Raw genomic sequence first — 24,359 nt, 5'->3', positions numbered from 1 at the left:
AGCCTAATAGCGCCTGCAACATGCAAATGCATGTTGATGGCCCTATTAGGTATTCCTGCGCGATTCAGAAAGCAAAATGAGCAGCCAAGCCCCACATTTTACTTTCAAAAATTAGCACCTACCCAAAGGTAGGCGTTAATTTCTCCGGGCACCGGGAAAGTGCACAGAAAAGCAGTAGAAACTGCTTTTCTGTGCACCCTCCGACTTAATATCATGGCGATATTAAGTCTGAGGTCCCAAAAGTTAAAAATTTGAAGTCTGCCCGCGGCTCGCAGGTTGAAAACCGGATGCTCAATTTTGCTGGCATCCTGTTTCCGAACCCTTGGCTGTCAGTGGGTTTCAGAACCGACGCCGGCAAAATTGAGCGTCTGCTGTCAAACCCGCTGACAGCCGCCACTCCTGTCCAAAAAGAGGTGCTAGGGAAGCGCTAGTGTCCCTAGCGCCTCTTTTTTTTTTTTGCCACGGGCCCTCATTTGAATACAGAATCGCGCGCACAGGAGAGTGGGCATTCGCCTGCTCTCCCGCGACTTTTACTGTATCTGCTCGAAAGTGAAGTGACTGGACAGTTGAGAGCCTTTGAGTGAATTTTACCCTCTACTGTCTCTCTAATTTTATATTCCTTTGCTCATTTGGCCTAGCCATTGTAGTAGTATGCCTTATCTAGCTGCAGAGTTTAGCCATTAGGTTTCATAATTGATCAGTGGCTGTTGGCTGAGACTCCTCCTACTTTTCTCTGGGGCCTGTGCACACTGAGCATCCATTATAAATAAAGTGTGTAAAAATTGTTCACTGATGCATTGAGAATTCAAACGAGCCCTGCAAACCCAAAAATATGTGCACATGCTTAGAAAATAACTTTCAAAGAACTCCATGTGGTTCCATAGGTACACACAGATCTACAATATTTTATAGCATGCATGTAGCACATTTTAAAACTAATCTGAGAAATTTTTTTCACTCCATGCACAGTTAAATTCTGGAATTTGTTGCCAGGGGATGTGGTTAGTGCAGTTAGTATGGTTGGGTTTAAAAAAGGTTTGGATAAGTTCTTGAAGGAGAAGGCCATTACCTGCTATTAATCAAGTTGACTTAGAAAATAGTCACTGCTATTACTAGCATCAGTAGTGAGGGATGTACTTAGTTTTTTGGGTACTTGCCAGGTACTTGTAGCCTGGATTGGCCACTGTTGGAAACAGGATGCTGGGCTTGATGGACCCTTGGTCTGACCCAGCATGACAAGTTATGTATGTGGAGATAATAAAATACGCAGGCCTGGTTACTTATGAATGCCTGCAATGCATTGAAAGCACTTTTCCTACCTACTGTATTTTTCGCTCCATATGACGCACCTGACCATAACACGTACCTAGGATTCAGAGGGGGAAAATTAAAAAAAAAAAAAAAAAGTGTGCTAAACTGGCTTTGTTCCCGGGTATGAGACCTATCAGAACCAGCTACTTAGGCACCTTATATGCACCTCCAGCCAAGTCACTGCTCAAGAAACTAGCATTCTCGGCTGCCAGCCCCTCTCACTGGAATACTCTCCCCACGGACCTTCGTCTAGAAACTTGTTGTCGAACCTTCAAAAAGAAGCTCAAAACTTGGCTTTTCACAAAGGCATTCACTTAAAGGTCTCCGATTCACGCTTTTCTTACTCCATGCCAGATATATGATGCCGTAACCATAATTTCGCCAGTTAATTGGACTAAAATATGCACCCTGGCTTAAGAAGGCTTTCGTTAATCCGAGCTTGACTGTTATTTACTATGTGTTTTTTGTAATAATAATTTTAAATCGTTCTCATCTTTTCTATAATCTCTTACAAGTTAGCCCTGTTATTTGCAACCTCTTGTTCGATGTAATTTCCAACTTTGATTCTATGTAAACTGACGTGATATGTACCAGTACATGAACATCGGTATATAAAAGCCTTTAAATAAATAAATAAATAAATCTGTCTCTCTTATGGAGCAAATTAGGGGAGTGCATAACATTTTGTTTTTTTGTCCCCATTTCGTTTTTGGGTCTGGGGAGGGCCATTTCGGTCCACTCCCCAGATCAGAAAACTTTTATCGTTCTCTTTCTGTGGGGGAACCCCCTCCAAAAAACAACCCAACCCATCCCAACCCTTTAAATTTAATTAACTACAATCCCCCACCCTCCTCACACCCCCCCCTAAAGAACTGCCAAAAGTCCCTGGTGGTCCAGCGGGGACTTTTGGCAGGTCTTGGGGGGGGGGGGGGGGGCGGCGTCAGGAGGGTGGGGGGTTGTAGTTAGTTTTTTTTTTTTTTAATATATTCGCTCCATTTATTTATTTATTTATTTAGGATTTTTATATACCGGCATTCGAGATAGCAATCACATCATGCTGGTTCACATAGAACAGGGGTGCAAAGTAAAACATTAACTATAACAATGGTGCGGAAAAAGGCAGTTACATTTAACAGGGAGACTAGAACTTGGCGAAGAAGGAAGAGAAAGGACAGATTATTAATTCAAAAAAAGGCTAACGATAGTGGATGGAGTTGAGGGATGACGTTGAGGTGTTAAATCAATTGGAGTCCGGGAATGCTTGTAAGAATATCCAGGTCTTTAGTCTTTTTTTGAAGGTTGATAAGCATGGTTCCAGTCTGAGATTAGGGGGGATGGAGTTCCATAATGTTGGACTGGCTGTAGAGAACGCCCGATCCCTTAGCGTGCTGTGTCTGGTAGATTTGGACCGCAGTACCTGTAGCGTTCCCTTGTAAGCATCTCTTGTCGGTCTTGTCGATTTATGTAGTTGGAGAGGGATCTGTAGGTCAATGGGAGCCAGTAGATGGATGTTTTTGTATGTGGTAAGAATGGCCTTGTATATTATTCTAAAGTGGATAGGTAACCAGTGGAGGCTCTTTAGTATGGGGGTTATATGATCCCTTCTCCTGGTATTTGTCAGAATTCGAGCAGCTGCATTTTGCACCATCTGAAGCGGTTTGGTGTAAGAAGCAGGAAGGCCAAGTAGGATGGTGTTACAATAGTCTAATTTTGAGAATATGATTGCTTGCAGAATGGTTCTGAAGTCTTGGGCGTGGAAAAGAGGTCTAGTTCTTTTCAGCACTTGTAGTTGGTAGAAACAGTCTTTGGTGGTTTTGTTGATGGTGGCTTTGAAATTCAGGCGATTATCAATTAGGACTCCTAGGTCTCTCACTTGTGTGATTGTTGGCGTGGCTTGCTGAGTAGAGGCGATGGTGCTGTTCTCTGGGGCGATGAGCAGTAGTTCTGTTTTGCAAGAATTTAGTACCAGGTTTAGGCTGGTGAGAAGGAGTTTAATTTTTTGGAGGCATGTATCCCAGAAAGCCAGGGTTTTAGCGAAGGAATCCTTGATGGGGATCAGGACCTGGATATCATCCGCATAGAGGAAATGTTTGAGGTTGAGGTCGGTGAGAAGTTGGCATAATGGTAGAAGGTATAAGTTAAATAAAGTAGGCGACAGGGAAGACCCCTGTGGGACTCCAACTGATGAGGGGTGTTGTGAGGATTCTTTGTTCTGTATCTTGACCTTGTATCCTCTATTGCTGAGAGAGGATATGAACCAAGAGAGTGCTGTGCCTGATATCCCTATGGAGGCTAACTGGTTAATGAGAAGGGAATGATTAACGGTGTCAAAGGCTGACAAAAGGTCCAGTAGGATCAGAAGGAAGGCTTGTCCTTTATCAAGGCCCAGGATGAGGTAATCTGTCATGGAAATGAGGAGGGACTCCGTGCTTCGTGTTTTGCGGAATCCGTATTGTGATGGGAATAGGAGATTATTTTCTTCAATATAGTTTGAGAGTCGGGTGTTCACCAGTTTCTCCATGATCTTGGCTATGAAGGGGAGGTTAGCGATCGGTCGGTAGTTGTTTGGGTCATTGGGATCCAGATTTGGTTTCTTGAGTAGTGGTTTGAGAGAGGCCAGTTTGAGGTCATCTGGGTAAGATCCTTGTGTTATTGAGCAATTTATGATGTCTGACAGGGATTTAGAGATGGAGTCAGGAATTGATAGAAGCAGTTTCGTGGGGATGTGATCCGATGGGTGAGAGGATGTTTCATTTTCCGACGAATGCCTTGGATCTCGATGGAGGACGTGAGTTCCAGTTCTTCTAGGCGAGTATTGTTGAAGGAGGTCTGAGGTGGTGTTGATGGAGAGATGGTGTTAGGAGGGAGCTGAGTTAGTAGTTTGCTGATTTTGTTGCTAAAAAATAGTGCTAGTTCTTCCGCTTTAGATTCGGCTTGGTTGTGAGCAATTTCTGGAGGGTTTATTTGAGTAAGGTTGGAAACGTAGCTAAAGAGGGCTTTAGCGTCAAATACTAGGTTGTGGATCTTGGATGCGTAATAGTTCCTCTTGGATCTTAGAGTGTTGGATTTGTATTGATGAAGAGTTGATTTGTAGATAGAGTGATGGTGCATGGGTTTTTACGCCATTTAGCCTCATTTTGTCTTAGCAGTAGTTTAAGTTTTCTTAGCTCTAGGGTAAACCATGGTTGTCTTTTGGAGGAATTTGGGTGAGGTTTTTTTGTTGTTAGAGGGCATAGCTTGTTGGCAATAGATTCCGTGATGATGTTCCAAGATTGAAGAGCTGAGTTCGGTGTGGTGAAGTCTACTTGGGGGAGATGTGTAGATAAGTGATTGCTAAGATCTTCTGTGGAGCATGTTTTCCTGTAAGTGAAGCAGGGAGAGGGTATGCGAGATGTACTGATATCTTTTATTGAGAATGAAGTTGTTATGAGGGAGTGATCTGACCAAGGGACCTTCGTGCAACTGGTGTGTTGAACAGTTTTGATTGCAGTGTTGACGAAGATGAGGTCTAACGTGTGGCCGGCTTTGTGTGTGGGTTTGTTAACTAGTTGAGTGAAACCTAAAGCGGAGAATGCTGTGAGTAAGGCTTCGCAGTTGGGTGATAGTATGGAGTTGTCGACGTGCAAGTTGAAATCTCCTAAGATTATAGCTGGGGCGTCCAGCTTGATGAGGGAGGTGGTTAGTTCGACCAGAGGAGAAGGGTCTGTTTCCAGGACACCTGGAGGAGCGTAGACAAGTAAAATTTGGAGTTTCTCTGATGAGAAGAAGCCGATTTTGAGTTTAGAGTCAGAATTGTAGGAGTGCTGAGTGAATCTGAGGTCTTTTTTTGTAGCTAGGAGGATTCCTCCTCCTTTTTTTTTCCCTTGGCGTGGGATGGAGAAGAAGTCTTATGTCACTGTGGGTAGTTGGTTAATTATTGCAGTGTCTGACGGTTTGAGCCAGGTCTCAGTTATTGCGCATATATCCGGTTTCACATCGATGAGATAGTCGTTTAGTATTACTGATTTCTTGGTTAGGGATTGAGCATTGAATAAGGTTAATGAGAATAGTGTGAAGCCTAGCAGTTGGGTAATAGGAGAGATCATGATTGGGCAGAGTGATTTAAGGTTATGGAGATGGGACTGTCGAGTTGAGTTTCCTTTGGGAGGTGGACAATGAGGGAGGATTGGGATTGGGAAAGATGGAGACATTTTGAAGAGGGCTGTGGCAGGCTGTGGCAAGCGAGTGATGTCGGCTGGAGAGAGTAGGTAGTTGCTATACTTAAGGGGGGCAGGGTTATTTAAGATGTAGATTGCTGTCCGGTCTAGTCAAATGCTTGGGAGAGTTCGTAGATGAGGAAGACGCGTTGCAGAGGGATACAGTCTGTTCAGTCCACGATCCTCAGGGACTGCACGAAGGGGCGCACAAAGGGGCAGGCCCCTTTGTCGCGCTCCTTCGGCGCGCGACGCCTAGACGAATGGGGCTTAAAGGTCTGCCGGGCTGACCCTGATTGGGTCGAAGGGCTTCCCGTGGGCGGGCCTTGTCGCTGTGGGCTGCCTTTCTTTTTTGCAGGTTTTTTTTCTTTTTTAGGAGGAATCGAGCGCGGCTGGCGCTGGGGCCTCCCCGGAGTGGAAGGCGGGCACTGACCTGACCTTCCCCCGGCGGGGCTTGGGCGCCGGTCGCGCAGGTCTTCAGTCGCGGGACGGCGAAGAAAGGGAGATGGCGCCTCGGAGCGCGAAGATTTGAAGGTCCGCCGGGCTGACCCTGATTGGGTCGAAGGGCTTCCCGTGGGCGGGCCTTGTCGCTGTGGGCTGCCTTTCTTTTTGCAGGTTTTTTTCTTTTTAAGACGCACAGACAACAAAAAGTGCATCTTATGGAGCAAAAAATACGGTATTTTGTAAACATATACCCCTATCTTTTACATGTGAAAAGAATATGACTTGTGTAAAACCCTGATCTATAGGCAGAAGTCAGTGTGTTTTTTTAAAACATGCATGTGTAATTGAAATCACCAGTTTACTGATACCTCTACTAGTTCACCCAGTCCTTCTAGGCATTGAGACATTTTTTAGTTCTTCACCTTGATTTCCTCCAAATTCCCCCAGATCCTCCCTCCAACCAAAAGCAGACATCAGAGGAATCTGATATCAATTGTGTGAGGTGGTGTAAAATTATATGAATAAGCTGTACTTATGTAAGTTTCTCATAAAATAGCAACTTGGGTGTATAACTCTTAGCCTCACCCTGGAACGCTACTAGATTGCTCTTTATTTGTACATGTGAACATGCACTTGAAACCTAAAATATGTGTACTTTTGATGTTTATAAAATAGTATGTGTGTGACTACAAGCAACTTACACGTCTATTCTAATTCTACACATGTAACTTTTAGAAAATTCACCCCATGGTACGCATAAAAAGTTTTCTATAGGGGTTTTGTTTTCTGTGTATAAATCCTGAGTACTAGACTCCAGCATCATGAACTCCACATCCACCTTCATAAACTAACACTAGTTCCAGAAACTGCTCCACCTTTGACTATGAGTCAGATTTTCAGTGTTAAAAAAACCTATGCATCTCTCTATCTTTCGGGCCGATTAAGTAAAGTCTGCGAGAGAGCGGGTGAATGTCCGCTCTCCCGGTGCGTGCACAGGCCACTCTCCTGTGCGCGCGATTCTGTATTTAAATGAGGCCCGGCGGTAAAAACAGGCAAAAGGAGGCGCTAGGGACACTAGCACGTCCCTAGTGCCTCCTTTTGGACCGGAGCGGTGGCTGTCAGCGGGTTTGACAGCCGATGCTCAATTTTGCCAGCATCAGTTCTCAAGCCCGCTGACAGCCATGACTCGGAAACCGGACGCCAGCAAAATTGAGCGTCCGGTTTTCGACCTGACAGCCGTGGGCTGACTTCAAAATTTTTTTTTTTTTACTTTTTTTACCCTTCGTGACCTCCGACTTAATATCGCCATGATATTAAGTCGGAGGGTGCACAGAAAAGCAGTTTTTTACTGCTTTTCTGTGCACTTTCCCGGTGCCCGAAGAAATTAGCGCCTACCTTTGGGTAGGCGCTAATTTCTGAAAGCAAAATGTGCGGCTTGGCTGCACATTTTGTTTTCTGAATCGCGCGGGAATACCTAATAGGTCCAGCAACATGCATTTGCATGTTGCGGGCACTATTAGGTTCGGGGGATTGGACGCGCATTTTCGGCCCCTTACTGAATAAGGGGTAACGCTAGCGCGTCAAACGCGCGTCCAGTGGCGGGTTAACAGTGCGCTCCGTCGCAGCACACTGTACTGTATCGGCCCGTTAGTGAGCTAGTAGCTAATGCCTTTAGTAGGGAATTTGTATGGTGGAGCATTAGTTTCTGCATTTGTCTTTTGTGCACATAAGAATATGCCATACTGGGTCAGACCAAGGGTCCATCAAGCCTAGCATCCTGTTTCCAACAGTGGCCAATCCAGGCCATAAGAACCTGGCAAAACTTGTTATATCCGTACTAAAATTGTATGCACAACTGAGTGCACCTTATGCATTGCATCCTAAGTATGCAACATTCCTGCTGGCCCTGGAATCATATCTATGTCCACTGAGCTAGCAGTTATGGCTGTGGGACCTGAATGTTGACTTGTTTAGAAACTGATAGTATCAAAATATCTTGTATGTTAGTCTTAACTCTACTGTGATTAAAAACATTTTATGGTCCCTAATGCATTGTCTTCAGTTGTTGTAATGGTTAAGTGGTCTAAGGTGCTGAACATAAGTGTTTCTTATTCTGTGTTCTGGTCTCCCAGTGGAGTAGTGGTTTCGAATCCCATTTCTGATGTTCTCTTTCTTCAGTTTGTTTTGATATGATACAGACTTTCAGAAACTTGAAAGGTTTTAATGATCCATGGTCAACAACAAACCTTTTACGCTGGAAAAAAATCAGTAAAACTAGAGGTCGTGATTTGAAGCTCCAGGGAGGAAGACTCAGAACCAATGTCAGGAAGTATTTCTTCACGGAGAGGGTGGTGGATGCCTGGAATGCCCTTCCGGAGGAAGTGGTGAAGACCAAAACTGTGAAGGATTTCAAAGGGGCGTGGGATAAACACTGTGGATCCATAAAGGCTAGAGGATGGGAATGAAAAGTAGAGCCATGGGGGCGGCTTGCTAGAATGTTGGCTACTACCTTGATTACTACCCTTATTCAAAAAGCCTTTGTACAGTCAATGCAACCCCAACATTGCACTCTGCTTCAACGGCAAGGGAAAATGTGGAAAAGGATTTGCATTCAGATAACCAAAAAGGACTGAACTTCACAATCTGGGTAAACACATGAGTTGGGGGTAGCTTGCTTATTACGGTGGTTACTACCCTAAACCAATTAAGCCTAATACATCACTTTGAATACATATTCAACGGTAGGGGGAAATGAGGAAAAAAGGATTTACATTCAGACAACATCCAACAAAGCATCGATCTGTGCAGTCTGGGCAAACAAGCACCGGGGTAACTTGCTGAATGCGGCGATTACTACCCTTAACCATAAGCCTTATGCTCACTTATGATGCAACTGCAACATTGCTCTCTGCATCAATGGAAGGGGATGGCAGGAAATTTGAATCAAACAGCTACCAACAAGGTTGATGAAACAGATAAGAATGGGAAAATAAGTGTGGAAGCTTGCTGGGCAGACTAGATGGGCCGATTGGTCTTTTTCTGCCGCCATTTTCTCTGTTTCTATGTTTCTAGATAAAATGTTGGATTTATTTTATAAAAAAATCACTTATCCCAGGACAAGCAGGATGCTAGGCCTCACATATGGGTGACATCGGTAATGGAGCGCTATACGGAAAAACTTCTGTCAAAGTTTCTATGAAACTTTTGACTGGCACCCAGAGTGCCTACTGAGCATGCCATGATATTCTCTGCCACAGGGGTCTCCCTTCAGTCTTCTTTTTTCCGCGGAGCCGTTAGCCTTGCGGTTAAATTGGAGTCCTGTGGTGATTTTTCGCTACATTTTAAAACTTTTTGGAAAAACTTAGAAAAACTTCCTACCGCAAGGGTCTCCCTTCCTTACCATCGCGGTAAGTTTTTCTTCTTCATTTTCGTCGGTTCCATACCGTTTTTCCAAGCCATAGTCATCGGCTGTCCGACTAAAATGGCCTTGGGTTTTAAGAAATGCCCGAATTGTACCAGAAATATGTCCATAACGGACCCGCACCAGGAATGTGTGCTCTGCCTCGGCGAAAAACACAACGTCAGGTCCTGTAATTTGTGCGCCGAGATGACATCGAAGGGACGTCGGCTCCGGATGGAGAAGATGGAGCACCTTTTCAAGATTCAATTGCTCCCAACAGCATCGACGTCCGCCCAGTCGTCTCCCTCTGGGTCGATACGTCAGGTAATCCTTAAACGACTTCCAGGTGAGGCCGGAGATGCTTCTACTCCCTCCCCCTCACCATCGTTGAAGGCGTCCACATCGGGCAGTGAGAAGTCGAAAGAAAAGAATCGACATCGCCCGCACGCCATCGAACCGGTGCCTGCTACGTCATCGACTGAATCGGCCTCCTCCGCTAAGAAACCTTGGCTGAGCGAGGAGTCTCCGAGGCCTACGATTCTAGGGTGATCCGCACCAATACCAGTGCAGGGTACCGTACCTCCTCAGGGCTCTGAGGAGGTACCGGCATCGCCATCACCGCCTCCCCCCATAGCTGCTCTGATTCCATCAGCTATTAGGGCGGAACTTGATGGATATATCCGTCAAGCGGTTCGACAAGCACTCCTCGACACGATGCCATTACAGTCATCGGCACCGACTTTGCCATCGACACCAGCTCCGGTGCCATCGGAGCCGTTACCGTTGATGCCGATGTCGCCATCGGTACCGCTCCCCATTCCAGCGTCGATTCCACCGATGACTCCGTCTATGCCAGCCTCAGAGGTATCTCTTTTCCAACCTCTGATGCAGAAACTGAATACTTTAATCGATGCCATGTCCAGGAAGCCACAAGACATAGACGAAGAACCCATTCCAGGACCTTCAGGAGTTTCTAGGCCTCACCAGCCACAGTCTCCTCTATTCCCAACAATCCCAAAGGTTCCACCATCGATACCTGCTAGGCCACCGCCAATGTTGCACCCAAGGGATACGGGTACAGATACTGACACAGATATCTCTTCAGAGGAAGATATGCTTTCTGAACCATCACCTCCCAAGGACCGTAGAAAGTCTCCTCCAGAAGACTTATCATTTGGAGACTATCCCTTTCCAACTACAGTCTGAGAGAGATTCCAGACAAAAAACACTGGTGGTTCTACAATTCGTAGATCCTCCAAAGGAGATTTTGGCTGTGCCAGTGCATGAAGTACTACAGGAACTCATGTACCGAATGTGGGAACATCCTGGATCACTTGCATCTGTCAACAAGAGATCAGATGCGACGTACCTGGTTCAACCAATTCCTGGATTCCAAAAGGCTCAGCTACCTCACCAATCGGTGGTAGTTGAGTCCGCTCAGAAAAAAGCTAAAAGAGTGAAAACTCACTCCTCCACGCCACCAGGAAAGGATAATAGATTCCTTGATAATTTAGGATGTAAGGTATTTCAAGGATCTATGTTGGTATCTCAAATTGCTGCTTATCAACTCTTCATGAACCAGAACCAACGTAATCTCTGGAAGCAGGTCCAGGAGCTTACCCAGACACTCCCTGATCAGTACCAGGAAGCCTTTTTTCAACTGGTGTATAAAGGCCTAGAAGCAGGCAAGCATTAGGTTAGGGCAACTTATGACAGTTTTGAAACGGCATCTCGTCTGTCAGCTTCAGGTATTACAGCTCGTCGATGGGCCTGGCTTAAGGCATCAGATCTGAGGCCAGAGGTACAAGAGAGACTGGCCGACCTTCCTTGTCTTGGAGACAATCTTTTTGGAGACAAGGTAAAAGAAGCAGTCGCCACGTTAAGAGCATACAGAGACTCTAAAGCAGCTCTCCTTAATACCTCAGGAGTCTCAACCTCCTTCCAGGAGACTTCCCAGACGGGATACAAGGCGTCCATATTACCGCCAACGACGCTACTATCCTCCAACAAGCTGTGCAAGACCATCTCGCCCAGCTCAGCGTCCCCAGTCTAGACAAAGGCCTTCCAGGCCTCAACCCCCTCCTCAGACTGCATCAACATCGGGGTTTTGAAATATACTCAGAGAGCAGAAGCCCATCCGTCAATCCACTCCCACACGTACCAGTAGGAGGTCGCATGGCCTTTTTTCATCACGCCTGGACCTCCATAACAACAGACCAATGGGTACTTTCCATTGCAGCTCACGGATACCGATTGGATTTTCTCACTGTACCAAAAGACACTCCACCAATCTCCTCTTGGACAGTGAACCACCACTCCAAACTTCTAAAAACAGAATTATCCACCCTTCTGAGAGCCAGGGCCATAGAACCAGTTCCCGGGCCTCAGCAGGGCAGAGGATTCTACTCCCGCTATTTCCTCATTCCAAAGAAAACAGGAGGCAATCTCAACAACAAATTTCTCAAAAAGAAAAATTCCAGATGGTATCATTAGGCACCATGCTACCTCTTCTTCAAAAAGGAGATTGGCTCTGCTCTCTAGATCTTCAAGACGCCTACGCTCACATTCCCATCTTTCCTCCTCATCGCCAATACTTGCGATTTCTGGTTGAAGGACAACATTTTCAATACAGAGTGCTCCCATTCGGCCTAGCCTCAGCACCTCGAGTATTCACAAAGTGTCTGGCAGTGGCGGTGGCACACCTCCACAAACAAAAGGTGCATGTATTCCCTTATCTAGACGATTTGGCTCATCAGGAGTCAGACGAAAGAAGGAGCTCTCAATTCCCTCAAGCTCACAGTCAACTTGCTTCACTCCTTGGGGTTTCTCATCAATTATCAGAAATCCCATTTCACACCATCTCACCTTCTACAATTCATCTGTGTAGATTTAAACACCATCATAGCAAAAGCATTTCTTCCAAGAGACCGTGCCCATACACTCATTCTCCTGGCACATTCTCTCCGAACTCAATCTCGAGTCACAGCTCATCAGTGCCTCACACTCCTCGGTCACATGGCCTCCACAGTTCACGTCACTCCCATGGCCAGATTGACCATGCGACTAATGCAATGGACACTCAAAACACAATGGATTCAAGCCATTCAACCGTTATCCTCTCAAATTCAAATAACTCAAGAACTGTGTTCTTCCCTCCTTTGGTGGACATCAATAAACAATTTGCTCAAAGGTCTACCTGTCCAGCAACCAGTTTCACAAGTAACATTAACTACAGATGCGTCCACTTTAGGTTGGGGAGTGCACATTGGTCATCTAAAGACCCAGGGGACGTGGACAAAGACCGAAGCCTCTTTTCAGATAAATTTCCTAGAGCTTCGAGCTATACGTTATGCGCTGCATGCGTTCAAGGACTGCCTTTCACACAAGACAGTTCTGATCCAAACAGACAACACAGTAGCCATGTGATACATCAACAAGCAAGGGGGAACAGGTTCCTACCTCCTTTGTCAAGAAGCAGCACAAATTTGGGACTGGGGCCCTAGCACATTCACTTCTTCTACGGGCCACTTACCTAGCAGGCATCCACAACATAATAGCCGATTGCCTCAGTCGACAGTTCCAACCACACGAGTGGTCCTTGGATCCAACGATAGCAACCAAGATCTTTCAACGTTGGGGTCAACCAACAATAGATCTCTTTGCATCCCATCTATACTACAACGTGAACGATTATTGCTCCCTGCTACGGCAGGAGAACAGCCTACCAAAGGACGCCTTTGCTCGCCATTGGAACTCAGGCCTGCTATACGCGTATCCACCAATACCGCTCATAACCAAGACTCTAGTGAAACTGAAACAAGACAAGGGGACCATGATACTCATAGCCCCATACTGGCCTCGACAAGTAATGTTTCCCACACTGCTAGACCTCTCAGTCAGGAATCCCATTCTCCTGGGAGTAGCTCCCAATCTCATAACTAAGGAACAGGGACGGTTGCGCCATCCCAACCTTCAATCCCTATCCCTGACAGCATGGATGTTGAAAGCTTGATTTTTACAACCACTCAACCTTCCAACCACTATATCTCAAGTGCTTATAGTGTCACGTAAACCTTCCACTAGAAAGAACTATTCCTACAAATGGAAACAGTTTACTTTGTGGTGCACTCGGAAATCTATTGATCCTTTCACTTGCCCCACTACCTCACTACTAGATTACCTATACCATCTTTCAGACTCTGGTCTTCAGACTTCATCTGTACGAGTACATTTGAGTGCAATCTCAGCTTACCATAACAAGCTGGGAGACGCACCTATCTCTACACAGCCTCTCGTCAGTAGATTTATGAAAGGTTTAACTCACCTTAAACCTCCTTTCCATCCCCCAAGCATACAATGGGACCTAAACGTAATATTAACCAGGCTCATGCGTTCTCCATTCGAACCCATAGATACCTGTGACCTAAAATTTCTTACATGGAAAATTGTCTTCCTCATAGCCATTACATCAGCTAGAAGAATCAGTGAACTACAAGCACTTGTCACATACGAACCTTTTACAAAGTTCCTACATGACAGGGTGGTGCTCCGTACTCATCCCAAATTCCTTCCTAAGGTAGTCACGGAATTCCACTTGAACCAATCCATAGTTTTACCAACATTCTTTCCAAGGCCTCATTCCCACCAGGGAGAAAGAGCCTTACATACCTTGGACTGTAAGCATGCACTATCTTTCTACTTAAACTGCACTGCAGTCCAAAGGAAATCGTCAACTTTTTGTATCTTATGATCCAAACAAACCAGGTAAAGCAGTGGGTAAACATACTTTGTCAAACTGGATAGCAGATTGCATACAGTTTTGTTATGAGAAAGCAGGCCTTCCTCTTCAAGGGCGAGTAAAAGCACATTCAGTCAGGGCAATGTCAATCTCAGTAGCACACCTTCGCTCTGTACCTATTCTTGACATTTGTAAGGCGGCAACATGGAGTTCTCTGCACACCTTTACAGCTCACTACTGTTTAGACAAAGAAGGAAGACAAGATTCAGCCTATGGACAATCTGTCTTAAAGAACTTGTTTCCAGTGTAATCCCAACTCCTACTACATCCAACCTGCTGTGATTTTCGGCTGACTCATTTACAACAACAATACTTCACGGTTGTTTCACTACAAAATGACTCAGCCTCTAGCTTGCTACTCACCCATATGTGAGGACTAGCATCCTGCTTGTCCTGGGATAAAGCAAAATTGCTTACCTTGTAATAGGTGTTATCCCAGGACAGCAGGATGTAGTCCTCACGAAACCCACCCGCCACCCCGCGGAGTTGGGTCCGAAACGTTATGTTATATTTATTTTTTGGCTAACGCTAATTGCTACAAAACAGACTGAGGGGAGACCCCTGTGGCAGAGAATATCATGGCATGCTGGGCATGCTCAGTAGGCACTCTGGGTGCCAGTCAAAAGTTTCATAGAAACTTTGACAGTTTTTCCGTATAGGGCTCCATTACTGATGTCACCCATATGTGAGGACTACATCCTGCTGTCCTGGGATAACACCTATTACAAGGTAAGCAATTTTGCTTTATTTGTAGGAGAATTACTTTTGTATGTGTATTATCTTTGCAGTAAGAATTCTTTACATGCATATATAGACCCTAGGATCTATTATCCTGAATTGTGTTCTATTGTGGGATTTTTTTGGCAGTAAAAATTTTTTCATGAATTTGTGATGTCATTAATCTTATATCCATCACATTTACCTGATAAAATCATTTTGTTTGAAGTTGCTGCAAAATCTATAGAGGAATTAGCTTACTGAATACAGATTACAGAACATACAGCAAGATCTTAAATTAAAGACTCAGCAATCTCAGGTGTTCTTTTATTACAAGAACAAAATGGCTTTGGATGATCCTTGTGTATAGACAATTTTATCTATTAAATATTAGAATAAAGGAGAAGGTTTAATAGTGATATCCATTTAACCTTTTATAGACTTAAAAAAAAACTTGACAGGTTGACAGCAATAAATTGTGGCAAATCTTGGAGGTGATACCCTCAACCTGTAACAAAAACACCATCTAAAGTTTATATGATAAAACAAATTTGATAATGGAAAGCAACATACAAAATCAATTGACATAAATCAAGGAGTAAGACAAGGATGTTGCTTATCACCAATACTGTTTAATATCTATATTGAGGATGTTGGAGAATGGAGACATTTAGTTCTGGTATTCCATTGAATCATAATTCATTTCCATTTCTAAATATACTTTTTGCTGATCAAGATAGTTACATATAAGGAAAAAAAAACTTCAGAAATCAATTTAGCAATTTTCCACAGAGTTGACATTTTAAATTTTAAAAGATTTATTCCCACCTTAGCTATCGTTCAAGGTGGAGGATATAAATAAAATATACATAATAGAAATAATATCCAACAGAGCAAAGGAAATGAAAAACATACTTGCAGAATAATCTAAAATAAAGCAGCCCAAAGAGAAACTTGATCTTAAAATATCCTTTAAAAAACAAGACAATGGCGTTTAAAGGAAAATGGTCTATTTAGAACTGATTGTCATTGACAAGTTTCACTGCCTTGGTTGTGACACTATTTGAAGTTATGACAGTGCTATTATAAATTTAAGTTGATTCTCATCAATTTTACTTTTTTTAACTCCTTTTATTTTTCATTTTCATGTAACATACAAACAGATCAAAAATTCCATCCATAAAATACAAATACAGGTATATTTTTAAAAAGTACACGCACGCGTCCATGTGTGCGTATATTATAAAATTCAGGGTAGCGTGCACTAGGGGGAGGTTGAAAATAGTAATTTACGTGCAGTGACGAGATTGGGTCTCCCCCAGTTCCCTACCGGTCCACTCCAATTAAGGAGTGGACTGGGAGGCAACTTTACTACCTACCCACCCTCCCTCCCTCTTCCCCTCTTCTCTTCAACCCCTTTGAAGGCCCTACTTTTTTTGTTGTTTTCTTGTTTTCGAACTGACGCGTAAGTTGTGTGCACTGGCAGGCGATCCCCCGGCAGAGTGGCAAATGGCCGCTGTGCCGGCAGCCTCCAGCTCTGCCCCTCCCAAGAGGCCTAGCTCTTGTGTGCGTAACGGGGTTATGCGCGCGGTTGGGTTTCTTCTAAAATGCGTGCAAGGCCCAGCCACGCACGTAACCTCTGTTTTTGCTGTTCGCAGGGGATTAAAATCAGGCCTATAGTGCCTTATCCTCCCCTCCCTCCCACCTACTACTACCCTATTGATTAGTCAAGGCTCTGACACGTTGAAATCGTAGAAATCTCTCCAAAGATCCATCTAAAGGCAGATCTCCAGAATTTCACGAACATAGAGGCAAATATATCATTATGGACTCCAGCAACTAATTTGTGGGTTGATTCCCAACAGAATCCATCGTTATTGAAGCGAAAATAAATTGTTCCGTGCTTTAGGGGTAAGGGATGTCAAATACCCTCTCCAAGAACGGCGCGCTTAGAGGTATTTGAAAACAACCATTCGATGCAGCTGGAGTCTCCAATAAGTTGTAGATGGTGTTTTTACATCTAACCAATGGGCCAAAATGGATTTTTTGGCTAATAGGCAGGCTTTCTTTAATAGCAATCCCTGGGAGTCCGCGATGTCATATTTAATCTCTTCCAAATCAATTTTATTTATTTAATTACTACTCTTAACAAACCTGCCTGTGCTGAAGGAATTACAATACAAGTTCAGTATAGGTTATGCATAACAAAGATGTTGGCACAAATTAAAATTTTTAAATCAATTAAACATGTAATAGGATTAGGAATAAAGATTTAAGAAAATAACTAAATATTCCATGAAAAAAATGTCAAATATAAAGAGCAATGGAAATGACGTAGAATAAAAGGAATCTGGAAGGTTTCCAAAAGAAGCTCTTCAGTACCCTCACAGGAAAGAGAGATCCAGGGAGCCTTAGGAAGAGATGGCTGAAATGATGGTCTGTAATGAAACTGGAACAGTTACTGTTGTCTGAGCCCATGCTAAATGGTGATGACATTATTACTTTATTCTTTTCATTAATGTACATCGATTGGTATTTCTTTTCCCTCTGTTTTTGTTTTTTGATACCTTTTATTGGACTAACATGCACGTACATCTCTGAAAAATCAGCACTTTCAAGAAAATATTTAACACCATCTAGCTCCAGAATATCCAATAATTAAAGCAAGACCATGTATTAAGGATCACCACATCAACCAAATATATATTTTATTTAGCAAGAGACTTCAAACTCTTACACCTCAACAGTGTATGTGGTACAGGGAAACACTTTCATTATAGGTTTCTTGTTTTTATCATTTTTGGGGTGGTTTCTGTTTTTTTTTTTTTGCATATGTCTCTTCTCTAAGCTGCATCTATGAATACATTTTCCCGTGGCAAATAGTACTTTTGAAGAAGTTTTTGAAAATTTGATATTAATAATAAAGTAAAGTGACCTCTCCTGTGCTGGGTCTGATTGCTATACAGATCCCCTTGGTAGCGGTCCTACAAACTATAACAATCTTAAAGAATGTGTCTTTGACTTATGGCGTGAAATAATTGAAAAAATAGGTCCAAAAACCGTTCCATATTGTTGTGTATGCGTACTCCTGGTTTTTGGAAACAGGGCTTATTGTTTGTGAGATATATCGTGAGTTATTGCCCTTATGGCGAACATGCAGGGTGAATGGAAAAACGTTTTTAGTTTTTCAGAAGATAAGGTAGCGGAAGTGATAAAACAGGCGTCATTGTTTGATACAGGTGAGCCTGAGGAGATTCCCAGTACATGGGCGGATTTGACAGTATTAACGAAAAAATTAGTAAGAAGTGAATTACATCAGGCAACCCTGGTAGAATATATCAAACGGGAAATGATCCCTAGGGGTCTCCGTGTACAAAAAGGGCCATTGGTTTTTCAAGAAGATTTAATCTTTGTGGAGCGGTGGATATCCATCTTGAATAAATGCTCCTTAGATTTGATGCTCTTGATTGTGGAGCGTACCACTGTATCTATCAAAGAAACGAATAAGGAGATAGCAGACATGAAAACACAGTTGTGTACCAATATAGACCATGAGACAATAGAAGCATCCCAGAAACAATTGGAGCAGAATATCGCTCAGTTTAAGAACCAATTGAAACAGTACAAAGTCCAAAAATTCAGGAGACACAATATATACTTTTGGAGAATATATACTTTTGGAGAAATAAAAAAGGATCTAATCAACCTCCCCGAGTAACCTTCCAGGATTCTACGGATGACTCTAGTGGCAGTGATGAAGATCAAAATAAACAAGTGCACCCACAGCCTCAGCCTTTTTTAGGGCAGGCTCGGGGATCGTATCGAACGCGATCACAAAGGGGACGGTCACGACCTCGAACATCAGAATGGGTAGGACCCACGACCAGGTCTCAACAACAATGCCACCAACAGTTTTATTAGCTGAACCTATAAAGGATGGGTTGGATACTGCAGATTCTGTGGTCAATCTGTCCAGTTTGGAATTGTCGGAAGAGACAGTACGTGCATTGAACAAGGGCCTTTCATTCGTACCCTATAGTAAATATGACCCTTTTCAAACAAGGATTGAAATATATCGATTCTTTAGAAGGTTACAGCTGAAATTATTCTTTGCAGATTCTCAGACCTATTCGTGTGGAGAGTCCATTATTGCACCGAAATCCACTTGGATCCCTCCGGGACCTATAGATCCGGCTATTGCTGTTTTTATTCAGCTAGTGCTGAAGGATGTGAATTCACTAGAAAATTCTGGTAGAAAAAATAGGGAATCCTTCTCTCCTGAGTGGACTTTTGGTCAATACTCAGCATTAAGACAACTTGGTAGTAATCCTAATGTAGTAGTAAAACCCGCTGACAAGGGCGGAGCGATTGTAATACAGGACACTACAGATTATGTCGCCGAGATTGATAGGCAACTGAGTGATCAGGATTTTTATTGTGAACTCCAAGAAGATCTGACACAAACTCTCTCTGAATTGATTGATGACATTACCACTGAGGGATTGAGTAGAGGTTTTTTGCAAGCCCGTGAAGCACGGGCTTTGAAGAGGAATAATCCGGTTTATCCGGTCCTTTATACTCTCCCCAAAATTCATAAAAATCTGAATTCTCCTCCGGGGAGACCCATTGTTGCTGGTAGAGGATCCATTTTGGAACCCCTCTCGGATTTTTTCCTAAAACCATACGTGAAAGAGGCTCCTTCCTTTCTTCAGGATACATCACATGCTTTGCGACTAATTCAAGATCTTCCGGATCTACCAGAACAATGCTTCATTGTGACATTGGATATCACCGCTTTATATACTAATATCCCTCAGGGTGAAGTATTTGATCTTTTGAAAAGTATTTTTCAATCCCGTCCACGTCCACACAGGGTACCTACAAGTTTTTTGCTACAACTTCTCAAATTGGTACTATACAAAAATTTCTTTAAATTTGATAACGAGTTTTACCTTCAAACTCAGGGAGTAGCAATGGGGGCCACAGTGGCCCCAGATATTGCTAACATTTATGTGGCACACTTTGAAGCAACCTGTCTTTATACGTCTCAATGGTATAATAAAATGATCCTGTGGAAACGTTACATAGACGATGACGTATTATGCATTTGGTCTGCTTCTGAAGTGGAACTTGTACGATTTTTGGACTGGTTAAATGGACACAATTCGCATTTACAATTTACTGCGCAGTACCATCAGATGAGAGCTTCTTTTCTGGATATCAATTTGATTCGTGATGGGAGTAGGATTGATACCACATTGTACAGAAAAGAAACAGACAAAAATCATTACCTTAGATACACCAGTTATCATCCCAAAAGACTGAAAGATGGTCTGCTGGTGTCTCAGTTTTTGCGTCTACGACGGATATGCACTAATGTTGAAGAATATCGCCATCAAGCTATGGACTTAAAAACTAGATTCACACATAAAGGATATCCGCGTTCCGTCATCAACAAAGCTTTCAAAAGAGCATTATATGCTAATAGAGATCTATTACTTCAATACAAACAACCGTTGAAAACTCAAGACGTGACATGTGTTTTGAAATTTTCTGCCCATTCTCATAATGTGGTTCAAATAATAAAATCTCATTGGCATGTCTTAACATTATATCAAGTTTTTGATGCCTTGCCTAAATTTGCGTTTTCTCAAGCGCAGAACATCAGAGATATGGTAGTAAAATCTGCCTTTAATTCCTCTCCTCCGATTTCAAAGGGAGGAGGCCACCAAGCGTGTGGGAAATGTGATTTTTGCAGTCAAACGCTTACGGGCCAACATTGGACATCCCCCACTTCACAAACTATCATTAAATTAACAGCTACGACTTCGTGTGAGTCTGAAGGGGTGATATATGTTCTACAATGTCCCTGTGACCTTGTATACGTGGGCCGAACAAAAAGAAAAATAAGAACGAGGCTCATAGAACATCGTAGCTGCATTAAAAATGCCAAGATCACAGCTCCTGTGGTACAACATTGTATGACAGCCAAACATGATTTTGTAGATCTTAAATGGTCTATTATTGAGCAACTACATCTGGGCACAAGAGGGGGTGACATACAACAGTGCCTTAACCAGCGGGAACAGTATTGGATCTTCACTCTGCAGACAGTAGATCCAGGAGGATTGAATGAAAAAATTAATTGGTATACTTTAACTTAAAAAATTCCATGGCATAAAATACAGCAGTGTGTCATTTTGTGGGATTGTATGGTGTATTTAGGATGAGTTTGATTATAGAGAAGGTGAAAACAGACGATCTGACAGAGGTTGCACACTTTGTCAGAAAAAAAGAAAACGAAAAAAGAATTGGAATGACCTGATAGGATATTTGAATATGGAAGATGGAAATAGGCATTGAATGGCCTTTTAGAGGTACTGGTACCTGTGTCAAGTGTCGTGATTACTTGACAGATTTAAGACGTTTTTTATGGAGAAGGGTAAAATACAATTAAAGGATTACCTGTTGGTACATATAAAAGGATTTCTTGTTAACATTTTCAATATGGATGATCACAACATGGAGTAGACGACCTGATAGAAGACACGGCGCAGACGACCTGGTAGAGGACTTTCCACTTACCCGCAATATTGATTGACATCTGAGTGACGTCACCTCCGCAGGAAATGTGCATATATACCCTTGCAGTTCGCCATTTTAAATTAAGCGGGTTCGAGGACGGACCGCCAATGAAGATTTGAGATGGAATAACGCCAGTTTTTGCCGTTTTGGGAACGAGTTCTAGTAACCGCATTTAAAGGATTATCAAGAATTGACCCCTGAAGCAGGACCCTGGGTGGTCCGAAACGTGATCACGTCGGGACTTCATCGTGGTTTTCTCGGTTTGAAGCTAAGTACTGCAATGTTTTTGCTAATGGTTTTTTGAGACGAAAGCTCTTATAATTTTTGCTTGCATCTATGAATACATTTTCCCGTGGCAAATAGTACTTTTGAAGAAGTTTTTGAAAATTTGATATTAATAATAAAGTAAAGTGACCTCTCCTGTGCTGGGTCTGATTGCTATACAGATCCCCTTGGTAGCGGTCCTACAAACTATAACAATAATCTTAAAGAATGTGTCTTTGACTTATGGCGTGAAATAATTGAAAAAATAGGTCCAAAAACCATTCCATATTGTTGTGTATGTCTTCTCTAAGCTGAACAGCCCTAACCTCTTTAGCCTTTCCTTGTAGGGGGAGGCATTCCATCCCCTTTATGATTTTGGTCTCCCTTCTCTGTACTTTCTCTAGTGCAGCAGCTATATCTTTTTTTTTTTTTTTTTTTTTAGATGCGGCGACCATAAATGCATACATTACTTGAGGTGTGGTTTCACATGGAGCGAGACAGAGGCATTATGACTGTTTTATTCACCATTCCCTTACTAATAATTCCTAACATTTTTTTTTTTTTTAAATCACCACAGCACACTGAGCTGACAGCTTCAATGTATTATCAACTAAGATGCCTAGATCTTTTTCCTGGGTGGTAACTCCTAATATGGAACCAAACCTCCTGTAACTACAGCATGAATTATTTTTCCCTATATGGATTACCTTACACTAGTCCACATTAAATTTCATCTGCCATTTGGATCCCAATCTTCCAGTCTTGCAAGGTCCTTCTGCAATTTATCAAAATCTGCATGTGATTTAAATACTCTGAATAATTGTTTATCTGCACATTTGATCACCTCACTCGTCTTATTCCTTTCTAGATCATTTATAGATATATTGAAAAGCACCAGTCCAAGGAGAGACTGGGAGAAAATGGGAGAGATGGAACAACTGTGGGCCAAACTAAAAGGAGCAATTACAAAAGCCAACTAATCTTAACGTTAGAAAAGTTAACAAAAGCAAGAGAAATAAGAAACATATCTGGTTTTCAAAGGAGATGGCTGATTAAAATAAGAACAGCATTCGAGAAATATAAAGAATCCCAAAAAGAGGAACACAGGGAAGAATATCTGGTTCAACTGAGAGAGATGAAGAAAGTAATGAGGAAAGCAAGAGGTCTGGCAGAAAGGATTGGTAAAGAGAGGTGACACAACATTTTTCAGATACGTTAGAGAAAGGAGAATGATCCTTTTTACCTTTCAGTTTCACTATACCACTTTGGATCTATGCGTGGAAAGAGACAAAAGGCGGAAATATTCCCGTATTTTTTCCTCCGTAAGACGTACTTTTCTTTCCCCAAAAGGGGGAAAATGTCTGTGTGTCTTGTGGAGCAAATATAAAAAAAAAAATTAACTACAAACCCCGTCGTCGTCCCCCCCAAAAAACTTGCCAAAAGTCTCTATTGGTCCAGGGGCGGTCCTGGGAGCGATCTGCTCTTGGGCCGTCTGCTGCCAGTAATCAAAATGGCGCCGGCGGCCCTTTGCCCTTACTATGTGACGAGCTACCAGGGCTATTGGTCGGCCCCTTCATATGGTAGGAACAATGGACGGCCGGCGCCATTTTGATTACTGGCAGCCGACGGCCCAAGAGCAGGAGATCGCTCCCAGGACACCCCCGGACCACCAGGGACTTTTGGCAAGTCTTTTTTTTGGGGGGGGGTTTGTAGTTAAGTTCATTTGAAGGGTTGGGGTGGGTTTTTGTTTTTTTTTTTCACGAAAGAACGATAAATGTTTTCTGATCCAGGGAGTGGACCAAAATGGCCCTCCCCAGACCCAAAAACGAAACTGGGACAAAAACATTGTATGCATACCCCTAATTTTCAGTTATGGGAGAAGTGCAGAATAGAGTAAAAGTCCACACAAGGATATTCTTTGAATATCATATTGAAATCCTTTTGTGGACCTTTACTCTGTTCTGCACTTTAAGTGCAGGATTTGCTCCCCTTTTCTGTTTTTGGATTACCCCTAATTTGCTCCATAAGATGCACAGACCCCCGGGAACAGAGCGGGTTTAGCACACCATTTTTTTTTTTTTAATTTTCCCCCTCTGAATCCTAGGTGCGTCTTATGGTCAGGTGTGTCTTATGGAGTGGTAAATACATGCTTCAGTTCGGTGTTCACTAAGGAAAACCCTGAAGGAAGACCATCACTGGTTAACAAGACTGTGGATGGGGTGGATTTGACGCAACCCCATTTACAGAAGAGAATGTATGGGAAGAGCAAGGAAAACTGAAAGTGGACAAAACCATGGGCCAGGATGAGATTCATCCTAGGATACTAAGGGAGCTAAGAGATGTGCTGGTGGGTCTATTGAGTGACCAGTTCAATAGATCCCTTCACAAGAGTAGGAGCAGAGAGGAGGCTGGAAATTACAGACTGGTTAACCTCACCTCGGTGGTGGGAAAATTAATGGAGACTCTGCTGGAAGAAAGGATAGTGAACTACCTACAATCTGGTGGGTTGCTTGATCAGAGACAGCACAAATTCACCAGGGGAAGGTCCTGTCAGAGGAATCTGATTTTTTTTTTTTTTTTTTTTTTTTTTTTTTTTTTTATTGGGTGTCTAGAAAATTGGATCAGGGAAGAATGCTCGATGTGATTT

At 43.0% G+C, this 24,359-nt stretch overlaps 1 protein-coding gene across 1 annotated transcript in view; it reads left to right on the top strand.

The window, feature by feature from the left end:
• Positions 1-24,359, top strand: part of DDX43 (DEAD-box helicase 43) — a 487,172-nt gene that overhangs the window by 1,391 nt on the left and 461,422 nt on the right. The window lies entirely within an intron of this gene.

The sequence above is a fragment of the Rhinatrema bivittatum genome, chromosome 3 (assembly GCF_901001135.1).
Source record: "Rhinatrema bivittatum chromosome 3, aRhiBiv1.1, whole genome shotgun sequence".
Lineage (NCBI taxonomy): Eukaryota > Metazoa > Chordata > Amphibia > Gymnophiona > Rhinatrematidae > Rhinatrema > Rhinatrema bivittatum.
The sequence above is the reverse complement of the archived record's forward strand: the minus strand, read 5'-3'. Positions and strand labels throughout refer to the sequence as shown.